At 43.0% G+C, this 23872-nt stretch overlaps 1 protein-coding gene across 49 annotated transcripts in view; it reads right to left on the reverse strand.

Moving 5' to 3' along the window:
- Sox5 (SRY-box transcription factor 5) overlaps nt 1-23872 on the reverse strand; it is a 955418-nt gene that overhangs the window by 44445 nt on the left and 887101 nt on the right.

The raw sequence follows: 23872 nt of genomic DNA on the forward strand, positions 1-23872 counted from the left end.
TTCCCATCAGTCCTCTGACCATTTGCTCTCAACATTACAATGTCTGCCTAGCTGCTGACACGAGGCCACTCCCAATGACACTCTACAGAGCCTTGTTATATATATAAAACAAGGAGCACATGCCCTGGCCCTCTGCTATCCTCAGAAATCAGTCTTGGGATGCAGCCTGGGAGAACGACTCTCACGGACCTGATCTCCAATGGGCGCTTTCACTGTGAGACAGTTTTGCACAGTTGATATGCAACTATGACGCTGGTCAGCACTTTCCCTTTGTTTGCTTCCGTTTTCTGGAACAGGCCAGTTAAAAATTCAAGCATCTTGGTCCACATGTAGAGGTAAGCAGCACCTGGACCATATGTGTATGTGTGTGTGGGTGGCTCTGTTCAGAACTGCTCCTCCAGATTAAATAGTTAAAGAAATAGAATGTTCTAAGAAAACAATCATGTCCCCTAGGTTTCACAAAGCAACTTTAGCTTTTCATCTACAAATTGAAGTAAACGTGATTAATTGTTTTGGTGACATGTATTACCGAGACACCAAAATAAACACAACCGTGGTCATAACATAAAATCTGGAAGATGCTCAAATACTCCTTAGAAAATCGCGTGGTACTGACGTCTGTCTAAGGCCGATGCGGTATAGTCAGTCACTTCAGTTGTTCTATGCTTTAGGAATGTTGCTTGATGTAGAAGCTTCTCTCTTGGCTCCCAGGTTGGGAGTCACATAACAATTATGGATACAATACTGCTGGGTTTCTGTTGCATCACGGGAATCAGACGCAGCAGCTCTACCCTGCCCTCATCATTGCAAACCACTCCATCCCGCTATAAAACCGGAAAATTCTGGCAATTGTCTATGTTAGGTTCAGTAGTACTCGAATTTTCCTGTAGAATAAAGATTTCCTTCTAAATATTATTTCATGAGTTAAGAGTGTATATGGTATCTATCAATCACAGGAATTTTTTTTAAAGTGAAATGATCTTTAATCTAATAGGGCAAACAGATAGCTAAGAAACATATGCTAATTGCTATGAAAAATCTAACTACTCACTATAGACAGGCATATATTATCTATACATACACATTTCCATACATGTTTATATATGAACAAATTCTGGAAACATTTCTCACTGCAATTAAATATTTATAGCTCTAAAAATAAGGTAAAAAGGTGAAAACTGCACATAAATGTAATTGGAACTTTTAGATTGTCAGAGTCAATAGAACACTGACACACACACACACACACACACACACACACACACACACACACACACGTGAGGCCCTTTTGAAAGGGCCTCATGGTTACATTATAGATTCTGTGCACTTAGAAAACCGGCGAACAAACTAGCAAAAATATTCTTATAACCTCTTTCTTAAGCTATGATTTATTTTAAAAGGAAAAACACATTTTTATACCAATGAGGTAATTCTTATAGGCTATCTGATATCATTAGAAGTATATAGTAAGTTAATAGTCATTATATAAAATTATATCCATTAATAGACTCTTGATAGGTAGTAAAATAAGATGGTCCCCTTACTGACAGGAAGATATAACTCAGAGTCATTTATTTTCTACACTTAAAAAGGTATAGAGGCCAAAGTATCCCCATCCTACTGAGTGTGAAATACTCAGCTGAGTTCTTCAGACAGAACCTACAGAACGCCTGCCTCAGTTGGCAGGAACTCGAAGTAGTGAATACACACACACACACACACACACACACACACACACACACACACAATTTCTATAGAACACGAGAACTGGTTTCAAGGCCAACTGTTGCAGATGGTTGGAGGTGAGTCCCAGCAACCTGGGTTTAAAAAAGTATTTCCCCAAGATTCTAATGTATTCTAAAGGTTGCCAGCTATTGACTTTAAAGGAGGCGATTTTCAAAGGTTACACTAGGTTTTCAGAAAGCTTCTCCAGTGGAAGGGCACACAAATTAAAATATGTACTATGACTACCGTCTTCAAAATTTGGTTGAGATATGTACTAATACAATTAGAAACAGTACGTGGATAAAAACTTGGTGCTACAAAGATTGGTCAGGTGCGGGATGAGGGGCGGGGCGTTCTGGCATAAGTGCCTGATTTCTCCATCAGTTGAGTCTAGTATCCCGACAGCCTGGTGGATTATTAATGCTACTTATTGTGTAGCTGTAAATATCCCATGCCTTCCTCTCCCTGCTGGGTTTATGGTCTGTGTGAGGCTCAGGGCTTCAGTGCCAGCCCTAGAACATCCTTAGGATGGGATCAACAACTCCTGCAAGACATTTCTGGGAAAGCTTTGGGAAGGTAATGACTGTACTTAACTGTGTAGAAAAATGAGGAGGAGATAGGGGTGGGGGTGTACTCTCAGAGTCAGAATGGGAGTAAGGCACACAATCAGACAGCATGCATGTGGACCAAGAAGAGGGGTGACATGACTGGTGAACCTGAGGGGACTGGGGATCCTGACATGGTGAAATGTCACATGTCTGAGCTTTAAACACAGCTATGACAGGTGCGTGCTGACGGGCGACTCCATTGTTTGTGAACACCCTGGATGCACTGCAACTTTCAATCTTTCCTTCAAGGCAATGCAATGTCTGAAAGGCAAAAAGTGCAAGGCCCCAAGGACGTATGACAGGTCGACAGTTCCAATTTGATAGAAATGTCATTCAGATTTGCCCTTTCAGTGTCTCCTCCACAGTGTGACAGGCTAGTGGTAGATTTAATAAGAAATCACACACAGGATCCTAATGCTGGGAACGGCATACATAATTTTGGCCTATAATATATTACATCTTACAATTTGGTCAATTTTAATAATTTACTGCTGCTGAGATCATGAAGAAAGGGCCGTTATTCATGAAGAACAGGAAACTTACAGACCCATCCCAATTTTCTATTAATTATTGTTTATTTGGCCTGATAAAAATCCTACAGCATTTAAGTGGAAGTTGGGCTTGGCCTATGGCTTGAGGTGTGTGTTCTTAGCGTGATGGATATGGTCATAAACACAGAAGGTTCAGCATTTTCTAACTTGTGTTTTACTCGCAGTGTCTTATTTAGAAGAAAAACAAATTGAATAGCCTATCACAGCCAACCTCTCTATGCTGACCAGTAAAGCATACATGAAAATATAAATCAATAATTCACACACAAAAGATGCTAAGTAACTTCCAAGGTCAGAAAAACATTTGTTGCCCATCCGCCAGCGAGCAGGGAGGAAAGAAATTTCTTTTCAGTTCCTCAACCAATTGTTGAACAAGTTTGCCACAATGAAACTTTTATAAGCGTTGTTACTTTGTAATTATTTCTTTTATACAAAAGATGATAGTGGCTGGGGTTTTATTTACTTTGTGAATAGCTCCAAATGATAAATGGTTTAGGGAAGTCTAAACATAAACAGACATGTACGCTGAGGTAAACACATTCCGACTCATGGAAGGCAGGTATTTACATTCGCAGATCTCATTAGAGATATTCCAAATCACTTGTTTAATCTTCAATACCACAGTGATTTTTGTTTCTTTGTTGTCCTGATCTTCTTGCCTCTGCCTCTCAAGTGTGGGGGTCACAGATGTGTGCCTCCAGGCTTTTCCCAGCACCTTTGATACAATCAAGTAACCAAGAGTTCATGGGAAGAAGCTCAGAGTTTTAGTGAATCCTTGGATTTTGGCCTCAGTATGCCCTGCTCTCTTAGCTTACACGATGACGTTGACCCTAGAGTTTAAGAGGCAGACTGACTGCATCCTCTGAAGCTCTGATTCTACTCTATGGTTAGTTATGTAGCCTAATCACGCAAAGGTTTGCGTAATGCACGAGAGTGAAGTTATATTGCATGCCTGCTATTTCACTCAACGGCAAAAAGTTATGCAGCCCATTGATGCAGCTGGGTGACTTTTTGTGATTCTCTATTGTCTATGTTACATTAGATAACATATTTTACAACCTTGATAAATTTAGACTGCTTGTTGAGAAAAACAATGTTTCAGTTCTAGTATCATTAATTTCAATTTGTTATAGTTTAGAGTTACATAAAAAAGATCTCTTTAAATTCTCTTCTCATATATTCCATGTGGCATCATTTCCTGCTTCTTCTCATCCTCCCAAGTCTTGCCCCTTCATATCCCCTCTCCTTCAGATCCACTTCTCCCCTGTTTCCCTTCAGGAAAGAGTAGGCCTCCCAGGGATAGCAACCAGACACAGCATAACATGCTATAAGTGTCAAGACAGCCCCACTCTTGTTAGGAGTCCCACAATAACACCAAGCTACACAACCATAACATACAAGCAGAGAGCTTAGGTCAGGCTTCCAGACTGTTGATACAGGCTCCTTGATTGTTGCTTAAGTCTCTGTGAGCCCTTATGAGCCCTGGTTAGTTGATTCTGTGGGCCATGTTCTTGTGGTGACCTTGGCCCTCTGGCTCCTATAATCTTACTTCTCCTCTTCTGGAAAATCAGTCTTAATTGAGTAATTTCCTTTGTAAGATTGGCCTATGGCATGTCTATAGGGGAATTGATCGATTGTTAGTAGATATAAAAAGACTCAGTCCACTGTAAGTGGCACCATTCCCTAGGCAGGTAGCCCTGGTCTATATGAAAAACCAAGCAAGCATGAACCTAATGAGCTAGAAGCACTGCTCCATGGTTTCTTTTGTAAATTCACACTTGAGTTCCTGCCCTGATTTCCTTCCATGACAGAATGTGGTCTGGATGTATAAGCCAAATAAACTCTCTATTGCCCTATATTGGTTTTGGTCAGAGTGTTTTTAATCGTGGCAACCTAAACTCCCTACATGGTAAAAGAAAAATCTGAACCTGCAGAGAGAAATTTTAGGAGTCCGTTGCTGAAGAGAACTTTGAATAAGCTGCTGGTTCATGCTTGTCACCTGAGAACATGAAATGGTTAAAATCAAGGCCAAACTCCATTCATTGGCAGCCACCGAGGCTCTTCTCGGTAAGAGTTAACCTCACTTAACAGCTACGGTCAGAGCAGTAGAGACGCAGAGGCATTGATCAAGCTGTATCCTAGTGAGGCCATCATACACGTAGAAGTGCAAGTGAACTGGAGGAAGCAAAGAATGTAGACTAATTTATAGCTATAGGCAGACTTGAGAACTCCTATCCTCAGAGATCCCAGGGCAATTTTATACAAATGGTAAGACAACTAAAATTAAAATGTATTTCAGTTCATTTGATGAGAATATGCCCCTTTATATTGTATGTGCCAAACATGAGGAGGGAAGGGCTAATTCACGTTCCAGCTCACAGTCCATCATTGAGGAAAACTGGCAGGAACTCAAGACAGAAACCTGGAAGCAGGAACTGATACAGAGCCTGTGGAGGAACAGTGTACACAGGATCGCTCCCCAGGGCTTGCTCAGCCTGAGGACAACCTACTGAGTGGTGGCCCCACCCATTGTTGGCCGGACCCTCTCACTTTAATCCAAATTTGGGAAAAATGCCCTACAGACTTGACTACAGGTCAACTGATGTCAACATCACTCGGTGATGTTCCCTCTTCCAGATGACCCCAGCTTATGTCCGGTGGATAAAATTTAAATGTCGCATGTAGTTTTCATTCTTTGAAAACCCCCCAATGACCGAGAGACATAAATTTATTTTCGTATTACAATTTTATCTGACAAAGGTGAAGGTTTTCCTCAGAAGCTGACACGGATACTTCTTCCTCTCTGCTCTTTGGTCACCTTTTTTATTCCAAGGAGATAGTAGACGTTAAAAACCGAGATGCCAGTACCCTAAGTTCTCTACTGATCTTTTCTCATTTTCATCCTTGTCTTTTACCACAGGGAAGTAAATTCATACCCTTGTGGTAGAAGCAAAGTCTCACCTGATAACATACAAAGAGTCATAGCCCTCGGAGCATACAGTTTCAATTTATTACCTCTTTACTTGTTATTACTAATAACTGTCTAACTGGTGTTCTCAAACTACAGTCTTAAAATTTTACCAGCGATGGTTATTGGAAACCATACATTTATTTGCCAGTTAGTTTTTAGATCGCTTGTATGGAAATGGGTAAGATTATATAAACACAGTCAAAACCCCACATTAGGACTGGGGGATTGGCTCAGAGTTTTAAGGGCACCGACTACTCTTGTAGAGGTCCTGGGTCAATGAGCTCATGATGTCCTGTAACTTCAAGTTCTGGCACCCTCTTTTGGCCTCAGTGGGCACTGCACATAGGTGGTGCACATACAAATACACATAATACATGTCTTATGAAGTAAATAGTCCAAAATCCATCCATCTGCCATTAGTCGAGCACTATTCCCTTCACTTAGCAATGGCTATTACATAGTGAACACAACGTGCTTAGGACGGAAGCTCCTTCTCAAGAACAAACCCTTGCACTCTGAATCTCCCATTAAGAAATGTATGCCCAGTTCCAGATGTTTTAGGTAGGAATGCTTTCCCAATGGCTGTGATGCCTTTAGACCCAGATACATAAAGCAGAGGCCCTGGGTCTGTTAGCTCAGCTCCCAGATGTTCCTTCCTCATTGGCATCCATTCTCCATCTCCTCACAGACTCTATAGCCTCTGCCTGATTCCTTTAAAAGTGGATGCTAGGCCTATGTAGGTCTGGGAACTTTACACCAAGGGAGAAAGCCAGCACTTCTTTGAGTTGCTTGTTTTTAATTAAAGTGATTTCAGCAACGTTCAACACTGAATTTGTTATTTGAAATGCCCTCTGCTCCTTCTCTAGTGATGCTTCAGCTGGGTATTTTCCAACTTTGTTATTCAACAACTCAATGCTATGAGTCTTAAACACGCACAAACATGCATGAACACATATATGCACTCACACACTGGAAATCATAGAAAAGGTACACACTTGAAAAGGTAGAAAAGGACAAAGTGTACCCTATAGAAGATCACCTATATCTTATACTTGATTTTAAGTAAAGAAAAAGAAAGAAAAGGTTTGAAAGACTTACATGAAAAAAATCCATTCTTCCTAAACACAGTTCTCCTCTGATAGCCTCTGGAGTGGCCCTCAATACCACCTGCATTCTGGGGTTCTGTGCCATCAGCCCCTTCTTACAGAGGACAGAGATGTCCTTTATAAACAGTAGAGTGCTATAGAAATAGCAAGGTGAGTCTGGAAGATGGCTCAGTAGGCAAAGTGCTTGCTGGAAAAGTGTGAGGACCTCATTCTTGTTCCTCAGCAGCCACACATACTATAACTCCAGGGTTGGAGGTGTGGAGGCAGGAGGATCTCTAGGGCTTACTGGCTAGCTGGTCAAACTAAAAGTATAAGTTACAGGTTCACTAAAAGAGACTGTTTCAAAAAGTAAGATGCATAATGATTAAAGTGGATATCCAATGTCTGTGTCTGGCCTCCACACTTGCACACACACACATACCTGCACACACACCTGCATACACACACATCTGCATACATACACAACTGTACACAGACACACACACACACCTACACACAGACACACACACATACACACCTACACACATATCTGTACACATACACACCTACACACATATTTGCACACATACACACACACACACACACACAAACACGCAGAGTACAGAGTAAGACTTTAGATCCTATTTAATAAAAGACCTTACAACTTTCCTTTTCCTATTATGATAAGCTCAACACATTTCTTGGTCACCTTCACCCATCAGACTGTCTGGGTGGCTGGCTGTGCACTCTAGGACATATGTCACTGTCCTTTCTTAACAACCCTGCCTGAGTTTCAACAACCAAATCTCTCACTCTGGGGGAGCTATCATTCCCAATTAGCAGCTAACGCTCCTTGGGAAGTCACCCCACCTGCGATAAGGAGACCAGGTTTCATTTGTAAGGAAAGTCCCCCATTAGATGAACACTCTGTAGACCAGGTAGGCACCATTTGTTTATACTTTCCTTCTAAGATTTCAATCCATTCCTTTTAAACTTCACATTCGAACTTTGGTACTTTGCATTCTCCTCTCCAAAAATGTTCTAGGAACGTACTGTATACTCATAATTTCTATACCTTTACTTCCTAAACTGTCAGATGAGAATTCCTTTATCCCGCCATCGCAGAAGAAAAGCCTCTTGCAGAAAGTCTGCAAATGATCCTGTGTGTGAAGAGTAGAAGAAGCATAGTCGATGGTATTTGTTCCGACACTCATACCACGGAGGCAGTAACACAGAGAGCCACTCATTCCATGAGGCCGTGACACACAGATGATGGTGTTTCACACTCAACTTTGTTTACACTCGGAGTCGCTGACAATTTTATAAGCTTAACAGTGATGGTCCCTTTGGTCTCTGCTGGTCGTTCTTTCTGGATAATGTATACCGGCTTCTAAAGTGAATACTGAGCCTCCAGCACGAGCTGAAGGAAACAGAGCAGCCACGGTGGCTGTGAATAGCCAGGCCAGCTTCTCCTGTTAGCCTCTAAATGCAGATTTCCAAAGACCTTAAAGGCGATTTAAAATATGAAGTTGAAGAAGTCTGTAATGTGTTGCACAACCCCAGGAACATTCTTTAAAGTGACATCCCTGTCATTCACTGTCGCACAGGGAGGTGCCCAAGTTCTCAAGGAGAGGCTGGATTCCCACACACATGAAGGATCACTGGAGCTCACTGGTTTACAAACCGTGGGACATGGGAGGGGCAGTGATCGGTTCTATTACCAACTCAGCATCAGGGACACTAGCATCTGTAACCAGGCCTGATATCACTACTGAACCTAGAAAAGGAATTCCCGTCAGACAGGAGGACATTCCAAATATTGTGGCATGAGTTGCAGACTGACCCACTGAACTTGGAGAGCTAAAATCTGATCCTATGGAGGGAGGGAAGGCTTATCATTCAGAGAAACAACAATCACCAAAACTCAGATTAAAATGTTGATGAACTGTGATCCTGAAACGATGCAAGATATGACATCTGGAATGAGCTCACAAGTCTCATTTCCTTTAAGAAATTATCAATAGTCTCTTATGGTTTAGGTTTCCGATAGACCTTAAGCAGGTGTCTAGGCACAAGCAACTGACTAATCACTAGGAAGCAACCTGGGAGGGGAGTTGGCATAACCATGTACTAGCAATTTGATAAAACTCCAGTCAATTTCATGAAAGGCCTCTGTTCTGGGCTCACGTATGCATATGTGTGGGTCCTCGGGGCAGCAATCTCCAGTGGTCTAGTGAGTCTAGTGGCCACTGTGACAGGCTGCTTAATGCTGAGCGGCAGTTATGACAGTTAGCTGATGTCTTGTAGTCTGGGAGACTTTCATGAGAATCAAATTGTCTAAGGCAGAGAACCCCGGGGAGGAATGGAACAGGAAGACACACACACACACACAGAGTGGGGGAGAAAGATGGAGGCAGGGGGGAGAGAGGAGAGAGACAGAGACAGAGACAGAAATAGAGAGAGGGAGAGGGAGAAGGTTAGGGAGTCTGGGACAGTTTCCTGTTTTATCACTGTTTTGGTTTATGGTGTTGAAGGCTTCAGACGTGAAATGTTTCAGAGAGCTTCTCTTTAAATTCTCCTTATGGGTGTCGCACGCATGCCTACCCTATAGAAGGCGGTATGTCTGGGGTTATGTATCGGCATTTCAACTTTCCTAATGCTCACAGAGGCTGCAAACAGAAAACGGAGGATACCGGATTAACTGTTAATTAGAGGAACGGTTAAGATCGACAATGAGCAGCTCCTGATAAAGTGTTTTCTTCATTGTACTCAAGTGCTTAAAGATGATTCACAGCCAAGAGTTGTTACATCTGTTTGTCTTTAATATACACTGAACAGACAGCTCACCAAAGGCTGCAGAACAGGGGATGTACAAAGTACAGAATGCATCCCTCCGACACTTCGGGGTCTTCAAGCGAACTCCTGCATTGCTGAAATTTCAGTCTTCACAACCTTGGTCCCTTCTCTTGTCCCCAAAAGTAGGTCTGAGTTCTCTGAGACTCACTGTTCAGAGGCCTCGGCTAAAGGGTTATTATTGAATTCTTTATAGCTATGACGTCCACAAACGCCATCCAAATCCAGTTGTTTAAATGAACTTTTTAGCACTTTTTACAAAAATTGAACTTTTCCTCACATCTTGGTCCTCACACTTTTAGGATTGTGAAACTACAAGGAGGTATACACTGAAGACATAAGCGGTTATAATAAGTCCTAAAAATGCTTCCTTTTCCTCTCTCCACCCCGGAACTCCCGCCTACTCCTCACCCAGTGATTGGTCCCTTGAAATCTTTATTCATTAGGGGCGTGCCCTGCCACACCTAGGGATTGGGTAATGGTTTCTACTCTAAATGCTTTTACAAGGGGGACTGGGATTACAGCTCCGAGTTCTACAGACTTTGTGTTTGTGTGGGGATTACAGCTCCGAGTTCTGCATTGTTTGCATTTGTGCGACCCTGATCTCGATCCCAGCCATCAACAAAGCAACAGCAAACAGAATGCCAGCAAGGACCACCGAACTGCTTGCAGATCGCTCCTTAGTCCCCAGTACGCTTATCAGAAGCAATTACTTTTCAACTGCAACTGACTTAAAGCATTTTCCTCTTCCCTTCCTTTTATAACCAACATGCCAGAAATTAGATGAAAATGTGAACCTAACTGCGCCCTGTTTACTGATTTCTCCCTTCTCCCAAAGAAAGTTAAGGAACTTTCTTATTCAATTTTGCTACAGAAAAAGCTAGTTTCCAAGAAGTAAATCTATACAGCTCAATGTGCTGTTGCATAACTTTCTGGAGGAATATGTTGATGTCGTGAAGCATATGTATACTGAGTTTGATTGTTAATCAAATGTTTGAAGTTATTTTATTAATTAGCTGTTTGTTTGGTTTACCTGCTGATTTGTAACTACAACTCACCTGCATTTCCTAGCTGCCAACAGGAATTTCCCCCCTCAATATTTAAGGGAACCCCTGCACCACTGTGGGATTCCAGTCTCCTCAGCCCTGGCCCCTTCCCCTTCTATAGTTTACAGGCTGCAAAGCCCTTCATATGCTTTCATTTATTCCTGGGGCTAAAGCCTGCGATCATCACTTCCCAGACATGGCCTCTGGGCTGGTTCTGCAGCCATCTGCATCCAAGAAGCCACCCATCCCAGGAGGATGACATCCATCCCAAGAGGAAAGATTTGCCAGCCAATCATTTAAAAGAGCAACAACAAAAATCCTTAACAGCTAATAATGTAATGTTTGATTTAATTTAGAAGAGAATGTTAGATCTGATGTGGAAGAGAACACGATCTCAATTTGGACAACCTGGATATGGGCCCTGGTAATATGTTTATCAAATTATGAAGCAGGCAAAGTGGCTAAAATTCCAAACACATTGCATACCTAAAATTTATATAGAAATACTCCCAATGAACGTCGTAAACTTTCCAAATGCCATTATTTTAATGGGCTTGCTTTTTAAATTTTAGTGTGTGTGTGTGTGTGTGTGTGTGTGTGTGTGTGTGTGTGTGTGAATGTGAGTATGGGTGCCTGCCAATGCCAGTAACGGATACCAAGTCCTATAAAACTGAGGTTACAGATGTTGTAGGCAAAAGAATGTGACTTCTGGGAACCAAACCTGTGTCCTCTACAAGGAACCCACTAAGCCACCTCTCCAGGTACATGATGATGATGGTGGTGGTGGTAATGATGATGGTGGTGGTGGCGGTGATGGTGATGGTGGTGGTGATGAAGGTGGTGGTGATGATGGTGGTGATGGTGGTGGTGGTGATGGTGGTGGTGATGGTGATGGTGGTGATGATGGTGGTGATGAAGGTGGTGGTGATGATGGTGGTGATGGTGGTGGTGGTGATGGTGGTGGTGATGGTGATGGTGGTGATGATGGTGGTGATGATGGTGGTGATGATTATGGTGGTGGCAGTGATCGTACCTACTTTTGTTTCTATATAAAACCCATCGTCACTCTACACTGACCTAGATCCTCTGGGGTCACTAGGACAAAGAGCAACATTTCAAGACTGAGAGGGTGGTATGGACCTTTAAGCCACTAACTGACCAGACCTTGGGTCCATTGCGGGCTAATGTTCAGTTGGGTGGGTTTAGGGGTATGTACAGGCCAGTTAATCATGACTTATAACTGACAACTTCAACGGAGTGATGGGAACATTCTCCTCCTTCATGCCAATGACAGAAGCAGCCACCCGTTATTAAGGAAGTCCACGAGTCATCAGCTGCTTATGCAGAATATTCTGGAGACAGAGTATTTTTTTCTGAAGATATTGAAGGTGTTTTGTTGGACCATATATTCTGCCTATATAATATAAACCCAGGGTACAGGCCAAAGGAAATCCAAATCCAAGCGAAGAAAGCCGAGAACTGAGTCTCAGGTAGAGTTTGGTTTTAACCAGAATGATCTTGGCTTTATATGAGTGTCCTCAGAGAATAATGATTCTCAAGTGTCTGCTCTGCTTAAGCACGCTGCTGGACGTGAGGCATGGCGAGACTGATTTATCAGATATTCATTTAAGAAATAGTCAGTTAAAATAATTAATGTGTAGTGAACTCAGCTGTAATGCCTTGTGTTTAATTTTTCACAGCCCATACCATTAGAAGAATAATATATTTCCCAGTCTGAATAGCATAATTTTACCTATCAAGTACAATGACATCATTATAGAGGTGTGTGTGTGTGTGTGTCTGTGTCTGTGTGTGTCTGTGTGTGTGAGTTTGTGTGTGTGTGTGAGTTTGTGTGTGTGTGAGTGTGTGTGTGAGTGTGAGTGTGTGTGTCTGTGTGTGTCTGTGTGTGTCTGTGTGTGTGAGTGTGTGTGTGAGTTTGTGTGTGTGTGAGTGTGTGTGTGTGAGTGTGTGTGAGTGTGAGTGTGAGTGTGTGTGTGTGTGTACACTAATGGGTACACTCACCACACACAGGCTAAGTGCTGGAGTCAGAGTTGGACACTGAATGTATTCATTGGTCATCTCTCTAGTTTAGTATTGAGATCAGGCCTTTGACTGGGCACCAGAGTCCAGCCGTTCCAGGATGCTGTCTGTCTAGCGACACTGGGGTGTCTTGGTGCTGGGGTGACACAGATCTGGAAAGACTATGGTTCTCATGCTGGCACCAACAGCGGACTCCTCACCCAGTCAATGATCTTCCCAGCTTCAATCCTTGACTGAGTCAGGAGAAAATATTGAGTGATTCTACCTTAGAGTTTTATGTTATTTTTTTTTCTTCTTCTTTTTCCTTTTTCTTTTTTTCGGAGCTGGGGACCGAACCCAGGGCCTTGCAGTTGCTAGGCAAGCGCTCTACCTCTGAGCCAAATCCCCAACCCCATGTTATTTTAAATAGTGTTCTTGTCTACTAGATTACCCCGTAAAGTGAATCTGTCCTTTTGGTTACTACAGAATAAGATGTATTATATACACAATAATCTTCTCTGTAAGAGTATTTGTAATATGTAATATTGCAGTGTATTTTATATGCACATATACTATGAAGTCGTATCTGTGTAAAATTATATTAAATAAGTAACAATACAGAGGTTATACTTAATTCAATGTTATGTTCAGTGAGTCCAGTTACATAGTGCTACGTATAATCTATACATAAATGCATAAACGTCACAGGCACATGTATCTTTAAATGATGGCTTTCTGTTATCTTAAGGGATCGTTTGGCATACAAGGGGCAGAGAAAGAGAATCTCAAAAAGATAAAAACAAAAACAAAAAAAAAACCAGGAAAACAAACTAGTAAGATTTATCTTCTAAAATTCTTCTCTTGGATTATTAATTAAACAATGTAAACCAAACCAGCAAATGTCTGTAATAAGTCTAATCACCTGATTATTCTCCACAGGAGGGAGGCCGCTCACTTTAATATGTATTCTTAGTGAGTTAATAAAGCTAATGCGTAAAATAGAAAGCCAGTTAATTAACCTATATCTGATCAAAATACTGCTTGGGATTTTTTTTTTTCTGGCCTCGCGTAGCCTGTGCTATAGTTAAACTTACAATGTAGCTAATATAACCCTGATTTCCAGTCTTCCCATCTCCACCTCCAGAGTGTTGGGGTAGCAGGCATGGTGCACTACCATATGTTTTTAGGAAGTGGTGGGCTTCAAATGCAGGGCTTTCTGCAGGACAGGCGGTCCATGGGCTGGGACACAACACCCAGTTTCTACATGAAGTTTTCCCTAACCATAAGACATCCTCCACAGCGAGTTTCACAATCAGAACCAAGAGCAAGAAGTGCCAAAGTGTGGATGCTTCCTGCACCATCACAGAAAGGGTTTGTAAATGAAGCTCATATACACATGCATATACACATGCACACATGTGAGTGTGCACATGCATACACACACACACACATGCACATAAACATGCACATACACATACTCTGCAATACACAGTGTCTTTCCGCCAACTGTGGTCTGCACAATTCCTAAATCAAGAGTATCAAGCCTAATCTAGAAAAATAAACACTGACAAATCCTACCTCTCCATTCCATAATCTTTCTGGATATGGAGTCCTTCTCCAAAGAAGTCCAAGAACATGGATTTATTTTTCCTATTGCCTATGTTATCTAGACATGCTCCTACAATGGGCTCTGAGCACAAAGTACTTCAAAAAAGGGGCCGTGAGATGAGGGTGTGCAAGCACCATGCTTAGTAGGACTGTAAAATCCCCACCCTCAAGGGGCTCAGAATCTCAGGGGGTTGATGGTAGCATTTCCTAAGAGCTGAGCTGCTATTGAGAGCATTGGTCGGGGTGCCCCGAAGTCACTCTCAGTGAGCTAATCTGGTCTTTATAGAAGTGGTTCTTGGGTAGAAAGCATTGCACAGGGTGTCAGGACGGAACGGTGGAAGGAAGAAGGCAGAATCACTGTACAGAGGAGGAGGAATGAGGGAAATGAGGGAAATGAGGTAAGATGGTGAATCAGAAGGTGGCACCCTTAGAGCTTGTTGTGAAAGGATCAGGACAGGTGAGGGGGACTGGCTCCCAGAATGCCGTGGGAAGACAGCAAGGCACCTCCTTTGGACATTTCTATCTTTATGTTTTGATTCTTAAATCCACTCAGAGTTCTAGAAGAGATCTTGCTGTCACTCATACTTTTCTTCAAGGTCTGAGGAGGCTGCAACTCGTGCTCTTCAGGGTGCTGTGTGATCATCCTGGATCCACCCCCACCCCCACCCCAGTTAGAAACTTTTCTTCAATAGTTTATGCCATAACAGAAGAGCACTCGGCCCCTGGTGGTTTAATTGTGGGTTTTCTTGTATGTGCGTCCCATTACGTTGCACAAGGCTTGCATGGGTGTTTTGTATGCCGTCTTCCTTCCTCCCGTTTGGTATCCAGCGTATCATAACTCATCTCCCGAAACAGGGCTAGAAGCCACAGCTACGTGAAACACTTCATTACATCGTTTTAAAAAATTACATAAGGCAGGGAAGAAACATATTGCTTCTTCCAGGCAAGGTCCGAAGTCGGCTGCTTGGGGCACATTGACAGTATTTCTTTCAAATGGGGGAGGCCATCTTTCCTCTCCTGCTCAACCGTGATGTAAACAAGTCCTGTGCTATTAACTGTGGGCCTTAAGTAGACCTGTGTTGTTTCACTGAGGCTCAGCACCATTTTGAAGGCATACTTTTGTAAAACACTTTTAATATTTCCCTTTGCCCAATCAAATTCTCAGTGGGCTGCCTCAGACTCTAGAAAACAATGTAGTTATGCAAGGGTCGGAAAGTTCATGTTTCAATAGCTAAAAGCCACGTTACTGACTTAGAAAGCATCCCCGTTTTCCCTCAGTTGGGCTGCGCTGACAAATGCAACTTTTCGAAGCTGGATATGATGTAGATTTAAGCCACACGTGGTGGTGACAAACGGTTCAGTGGCTGCTATCACTGGACTGCTTTGACATAAGCATGGTCTCTCTGTTTACTTATCTTTATTCATTCATTTTTTGATATTTTATTATTGCCTGGTTTTCATGGGTGTTTTGCATGCAAGTATGTCTGTGCCCGACACGTGCGTCTGATGCCTGGGCAGATCAGATCACCTGGGCAGAGTTAGGAGATGCTGTGAGCCACCTTGTTGGTGTTGGGAATGGAACACTTGTCCTAGGGAAGGACAGCCAATGACCTTTTAAACACTGAGCTCTCTCTCTCCAGTCCTGGTTTAGGTCTCTCTTTATTGATTTGATTCCAAGTGTATAAATTACTTTCCTTGATGTAACAGGTCATAATTCTAGTTCGGTGTAAATCTGTCAATCCCAATGAAAAGTGACAGCCAAAATGTACCAAACCACAATCACTTGGCCTTTCTCTCAGAACCCAACTGGACTGAACCGGAATCATCATTCTTAGATAAAGTGATAGCCCAATCTATAAAAATTGGCACCAGAAAATTCCACCGTTTGACCCAAAATTCCTGCCTCGTCCTGTACACACAAGGGGCTGACCTCAGTACTGGGCTCCTGCCGACTTAAAATGGAACTCTGATCCCCAAAGCCTTGCACGGTGAAGTATAGAAAACACAGATCGGTACCTATTTGTGGGCACTCCTGCCACCGTCACAACGCTTTTAAAGCACACTTCGTGGCAGCATCTCCTCTCACGTTATTTTAAGTGCTACTGGAAATAAAATGCCACAAGAGAAAGATTCTTTTTCTTTTGCAACACTTCATCCATTCTATTTCTGGTTGCAAATCCCCCCCCCCATTTATGAAATATCCACAAAAGCCATCAAAACTGCACAACGGAAAAGCTCAAATTATAAAACAGACAAGAAAAAAAAGCAAGGTCTCTCAGTTCCTGGAAAGGCCGCTTAGATGCCGGTCTCCAGTGCTATCCAAGTACTGGAAATCATTTCACCATATATTGCGCTAGAGCCGAAGCCAAACACAATCTGCAGTTTTATGAGGACTATAGTATTAGGTGTGTTTGGAAGTAGCAAATAATTGGAAAGAAAGTAAATTTGTATCTAGCTAAGTGCTTGAAGTTTTCCTCCTTACGTTGGTAGTATTTAAGTTGGAAAAGTAACATTTATTCTTTTGTCTGTATATAGACAAAAACAACTCATCTTTGTCCGCAGAAAAACACAATTGCTGAGTGTATCTTCAACTTCCTGTGCATAGTTGGAAGAGTCGCTTCCGAGGCTGATGGATCTTATATTTTTCAAGTCCTGTGGCTCTCAAGGTAGGTGGTATAACCAAGGAGGTCCAATTAAATTACCTACGAGAAAGGCACATTCTTCCCTGTCAACCTCAGGTACCTAGGGGTTACCTATGTCACAGGGTATGTGTGCCCAGATCTCAGACTGTAGAGACCTCAGAGGTGAACTTTGACCTTTCAAACTCAACAGACTCTACACTCACAGTTACTCTGATGCATCCATTTAGACTGCATCCTTTTCCCTCTACATTTCATGCTAATTTGCTGATATATCTTTATATGTAAATATAAACACACATATATGTCTGCATGCATAAATGTATATATTAAGAATAACTGTCTTCTTCCAGTTATATTAGCAATAAAGAGAAATGATATATAGTGATCCAAAACTCCAAGGTTGCAAGTTTTCGGGCTCTGGATTAAAATAGTCTCCGTTTCTATGGTGATGCCTAGACCAACACTTGGCGGTGGGGTCCGGAGAGTCTCTGTGAGTTTGAGGCCATCCAGGTCTACACAGAGAGTTCCAAGTCAGCCAGGGCTGCACCGTGAGCCTCTAGGTCTCCTTAGGTGAACTCTGTATAATTAGTGTCACTTCCAGAGTGTAGGTGCAGGAGTAGATATGAAACAGATACACCTGAAAATACTTCACACTGCAGAATACAATATGATAACACAGGCATGGCTGTATCATCATAAGTGAAATATCAGCGAGACAAAATAAATACTAAGAACCTTTGAAAGTATGTGATTAGACAAATCATGTCACTAACATCTGGCCAGGAAAGTTACCTTTTTTATAGCTACTTTATACAAATGTTACAGAAGTTTATAAAGAATGTGTTTGATAAGATTCATTTTATTTTATGTGTATGTGTGAGTGCACACATGTACATCTGTGTACTATGTGCTGCCAATACATGTGTAGATATGAGCATGTATGTTATTGTACTACAGAAGTCAAAAGAGGATCTAGAATGCTCAGGTCCTGGAAATATAACTTATAACTGCTAGACCGTATCTCCAGTCTCTCATTGATTTTTAAATTGATGCTCCAAATAGATGCTTAATTGTTGAAATCATATTAAGAATGTAAAGCTTTGGATAAATTTCAAATCAAACATATATATATATATACATACATATATATGCATATGCATGTATATATGCTGTTTTCCTAGGTATAAAGATGAGACGTTTCATCTATACACAGACAACGGTATAGAAGCTAACTTTTCAAGTTATGTACTATCAAAATAACAAGAAAATTTGTGAACACTTAACGAGATGCAAATTTATTTTCCTTCAAATTATTTGCTACTTCCAAACATATGTAATGATATGCTGGTACATATAATTTTTTGATATGCAGGTTTGCATTTGCCTAAACGCCATGATACATGGTATCAGCAGTGCATACAACGTGTATTGAGTTGTCTATCTTTCTGAAATAAAATGAATGCTGCAGAGAGCACATTCTGCTTTGGTTTATGGACTCACGCCCTGTGTGAGAGTCGTGCATGCTCTTGAATGCTGGGCCTTCTCCCCAGACCCTCACCAGGGTACGCATCCATAGACTCTTGTATTCACTGATCTATAGCAGCTACATCTTTCCAGGGCTGAAAATTGAATTCAGAGCCTTGCTCTCCATGCACTGGTTAAGTACCCAATCAGAGAGCTACTACTCCTTGGCCCTTGTGGTTTACTCTGGGTCTCACCCTAGAGCTAAGTTGGCCTTGAACTTGTGAGCTTCCTGCTTCACTACCAGGTGCTAGCACCACCAGAGTTTTACCATGGTGCCTGAGCGACAAAGAGTCTGTGGTATTGTCCCCGTCCTTGCTGTACTTCTAATTTGACCATGAAGACATCAATGCTAGGTTCCCACTGGTATCGAACTAGTACGACTAAAGAGAACCTTGCAATTCGCCTCATACAGGTGGTTATCATACCATCGATTATATTTTAATTGAAAATAGTAGCAACCAAAGCAGACTTGATAGAGTGATTGCACTTTAAAAAAAAAATAGGGACTGCTAAATAAAATCCCCCTTCCCACGGCGAGCCACACGTGAGGGTTTCTCTGTATCCTTTTGTCGCACTGGCCCTGTAGGCCTGGGCTGTAAAGATCAGCCACGTAGCCCGTCTTCAGCTCCTACAACTGTAATGGACAATGATGTGTCAATCAATACATATTTGTCAAATCAAACTGTCCTGTCCCTCCAGTGGCGATGGATGTCAGCAGTGCTCAAATTTCAGAGTGTTCCTAAGGATGTCTTGCAAAGATGATTCAAATGTGAATTCCCTGGCCTAGGAGCTTAGAACAGACAGCAATCTTGCCTTGGGTGCAATGTTTTCTGAGGCTACCCTGAGGAAGGCAAACGACCGTCGACTGTGACAAATAGGCAGCGTGCCACCCCTCATCACAGGCTCAGAGAGCATCGCAGAAACAGGAGGACAGCAAGAGACAGGGGACTGAGGTATAGGTGGCAAGACAGTGACTTCTAGACATGAGAGGGCAGCTGCATCCTTGGAACTTCAACAAAATGGCCTCCCGATCAAGGTCTGCAAAGTGGTAACACCAACCGACATGCGTTTGTGGACGGGGAAAGTCTCACAAGACCCCATCCCCAGGTGAAGCACCTCAGGCAACCACTGGCTGCTGAGACAGGGTGAGTCAATTGTCTCCTGGGACAAACCTCTGAGGCCGGGTGGTCAGCATAAACACATGCACATGTATGTGAGCAGCACTGAGTGGACCAGATAGAGTCTACAATACAGGTATAAGTATGTCTGTGTGTGTGCTCATGTGCACACATGCACATGTGAGTAATAATAATTAAAGAAGTCTTCACGAGTTTGACAGGGAGTGGGGGGAACACAGGAGGAATTGGAGGGAGGGGGATGGGAATGATTGGGATACACAAATACACTGTATAAATTTGTTTGGGGAAATTGAAAGAAGTGCTCAGAATGTCATTCGAAGCCTTTCCCCATCCAGACTTAGTGGTGCGTGCGTGGCCTTCCTGATCCACATGATAAACTCAGACCAGCCAGGAGTATACCCTAGGGTCTGTATGATCGGTAATCCTCCACTGTTAAATTCTTCCTTCTGTTAATGCCGGTCTGATAGCTGGCCTCCTCTGCCAAACTTCTGAAGAAGTCTCTTCTCCCATCCCTAAGCACTCCTACTGGCCACGTTTTTCTTCTTTGAGACCAGAAAGAAGTGACTGACTTGCTCAACGGTCTGCCTTTCCCCACCAAACTGCCATGTCTTAAGAGAAACAAAGTATTTTATGGGTGGTGGTGGGTGCTTTTGCCTAGAGCCAAATGTGGGAGACCACAGGTGTCCCGTCACATGGGAGGGATCAGTGGGTGGTAGATACAACGTCTTGACTAAGGAACACTGAAGAAGGAGCCCTTTGGAGACAAACAGAAGAACAGAGTTGAGAAGCAGAAACCACCTCAACGTGGTGCTGCCAGGGCTCCTGACAGAGAGACCAGAATGACTGAACAGTTTGCTTGCTTAATGTGCTGACTAAGTTTTCATCTTGCTTGATCCAGTTCGGATTGGATTTCCATGTCACTTGCAAATGACCACGCTGTCTCTCATTCAGCAGGAAAGATGAAGTGCCGGAAAGCTAGCGAGAGTCCCCTGAAGAAGAAACCTTATGGTGATGGAGTTATTCTGAATTAGATATGGGGTGTTGGTTTGCTGCCATTCCACGAGTCGAGGCAGAGGTGAAAAGGCCTTGCGGCCGGGGTATTGGACTAAGCAGCCTTCTCTGTCTTCCTTGCCCTTTGTGTCAGTACCTCCCTTTCTCTCAGAGTGTTCTATTTCAATCGTTTCATGCCCATGTCTATCTCGATTTAATCACCGTATTAATTTATTTTTCTTCTCTATCATGCAATGTTCGACAGCATTAATAGTGATTTCTGTTCTTTCAAGGGGAGAGTCCAGATAGAAATCCAACAAATGCGTGCACACATATACCCTGTTTTCCAGGGAACTTGAGTAACATTAGCTGGCTGCCAATGTAGGAATAAATGTCTGCTTCGGTGCCTGTCTGTGAGAAGGGCCACCGACTTTTGCCTATTTCATGAAGAGGGATGTCTAAGCAGCCTGTGTACAAACTGATCAAGAGACCAACTCTAAAATTTCACTTCTTTCTCTATGGCAACAGTCCCCGTCTGCACTGTCTGAAGAGGATGAGAGGGGCCCAGGTAGCAAGTTTCTAATGAGAGCCTGATCAGTTATGGAGGGTGGAAGACTATTTTGGCTGTCTCGACACATGTTTTTAGAACTATATGTCAATCCCCCAGAGGAAGGGACACAGGTGACTGTGCTGGGCTCTCTTTCTCTGCCAGGGGAAAAGGGGAACAGCCGGTCAGCTCAGCCAGGCTGTTCTGGGAGCCTGCTCTTCTATGGGCCTCCATTTTCTTTCCCTAAAGGACTTAGGTTTGACTAGCCCACCTTTCCTGCATTCAGCTGCCTCAAACAAGATGCCCTTCTGTCAGAAACTCTCCTCTGGGTTGAGCCCAGGAGCGACAGGACAAGTGATATTGATAAAACATTGCCCAGTGAATCTGTCTAGGCAGACCAATCCCCGACAGCCTTTCCTTCCTGTGGTTTGTGTTATTAGAGAGATTTGGCTTGTGTCGCCATGATGTGCTTGAGGCACAAACCATTCTAAATATCAGCAGAATACCAACAGAGCCCAGGCCAGAGGGATGCAAAGGCCATTTCCTCAACCCTCCCTGGCTCTTTTCCCTTTATATCTAATGCAGAGGATGTGACTGGGCTGTCCTTCCTTTATAATTTGTGTTGTTTTTCCAACACAAACATGGCTCCCACCACTTTTCCGGGGTCCTAAGAATATATTGCCGGGTGACCTGTTTGGACATTTATAGTCCTGGAGCTGAGAAAGCCTGTGGTTAGGCATCGAAGCTGCAGGAAGGATTCCCTGAACAGAGCAGAGAGGGAAGGTATGGAGTGCATCCCAGGGCTTAAATACGAACACTTCAATTAACATGTTCCAGTTGAGTAACAAGAAGCCGCAAAAAGAAAACCACTTAAAAATCACAGGGTGATCATGCTATATCCGCCGTAAATCTGTCCCAACCCAGGAAGTGCTAATGAGAAGGGCCACACTGACAGTGAGCTCTACGGGGTGACTCTTCAATGAATGCACCTTGCAAGCACGATGCAGCCACAGCGCATTTCAAAGGCTCACGTACATTGAAATACAGACAGTGAAGATGGTGTGTTTGGTAGGTCTTCCACACAGCACCATGTATCTCTCTGGAGCAAAGTCCCCGGGAGACTCTGGAATTTAATTGACTTTCCAAAGAGTGGATATAAAAAACTTGGCCAATTCCAATGGGGTCTTAATCAGCTGAGGCTAAAATATTATTCTGCTCCGAAGTTGAAGGAGAGATTGGATATGTGATGGTACCAGGCCCAACGACTCAAAGATGGCTCCGTGGAGTTAATTGACACTGATGTACAGTGATTATTCACAGCCCCTTACGTCTGAAGACCATTTCAGCAAGTGCAAGTCTTCCTGATACAGCAGTGCTGGCCCCGGTCTAGTGAGTTTTGATGCTCTGAGATAATGCTTGACTGTGTTACCCGGGAGAAGAAGCACAAGGGCTGTGATCTCGGAGTGTTCTGAGGTCCTCTGCGTCTCAGAGAGACATTTCCAGGACGATTGCCATTCAGACGTTTCCATGGCTGTGTGAGGTGTGAAAGCTCATAGGTCTGAGAGCTCATACACATAGTTGCAACCACATTAAGTAGCACTTTGGACGTTGCGTGACGAAAATGCTATTGTGCTGGTCTTAGCTCTTCCTGGTTCATCTCAAACTCATGAGCTCTCCTGAGGTAAAGGATGCTTCCAGGATGGTAAAAGTAGTCAACTTTAATAAAAAGAAACGAAACAGACTAGGCTCCACAGAACGTGCTTGCCACCGCAGCCCTCGGGAGGCGCCAGCACAATAATCAAGAACTCAAGGGTAGCCTGGGCTACAAAGCAAGTTAGAATCCAGCCTGGGCTCCTTGAGACCCTGTTCCAAAAACCATAAAAATACAAAAAGCTAAAAAAGGGAGCAAGCAAACAAAAACTTGGCGCAAATACGCATATACGCAAAAGAAGTAACAGCATCAAACAGCATTCAACTCCAGCAGCAGCAAAACCCCTGGTTAGACTTGGTTAGGACTGGACTGAGAACCATCAGTTTACATTCCTACTTTTCTTTTCCTCCCACTTGGCATTATCAGAACCTGTCTGGAGTCACTAAAAATGCTGTCATTTTCCAAATGTATGGCTAACCAGTCTTCAATCAAGACATCACCCTCTCTGCAGAGCATTAAATCATCCTGGGAATATGTGTAGCTGTGACTTAAGAGCGTTAAACTGCAAACCCATTCCTGCAGATAAGATACGAGGGAGTGTTTACTTGATGGCCTCAAAGTACGTGATTTGGTCCCATTAAAAAAGAAATGGCATCCGTTAGAAGTCATGGGCAGGGTGGGTACAACCCACTTCCTCTCTGCGGATCAGATACCCACAAAGCTCTAACTCTTGCCTGAGAAACTGAAGCAGCCTTTACAATGGCGTTACAGTTGCAGTGGAAAGGAACTGATTATGTCTGCCCAGATAGCCGGGGCTGGCTCAGGCTCTGTTGGACAAGCATTTCTTTCCCTTGTCCTAACTCTCCGGGTCTGTGCCTGAGCACATGGGGACATCTCTGCTGGAAGGATTTGA

This window comes from Rattus norvegicus, chromosome 4 (genome assembly GCF_021556685.1).
Source record: "Rattus norvegicus strain SHRSP/BbbUtx chromosome 4, alternate assembly SHRSP_T2T, whole genome shotgun sequence".
Lineage (NCBI taxonomy): Eukaryota > Metazoa > Chordata > Mammalia > Rodentia > Muridae > Rattus > Rattus norvegicus.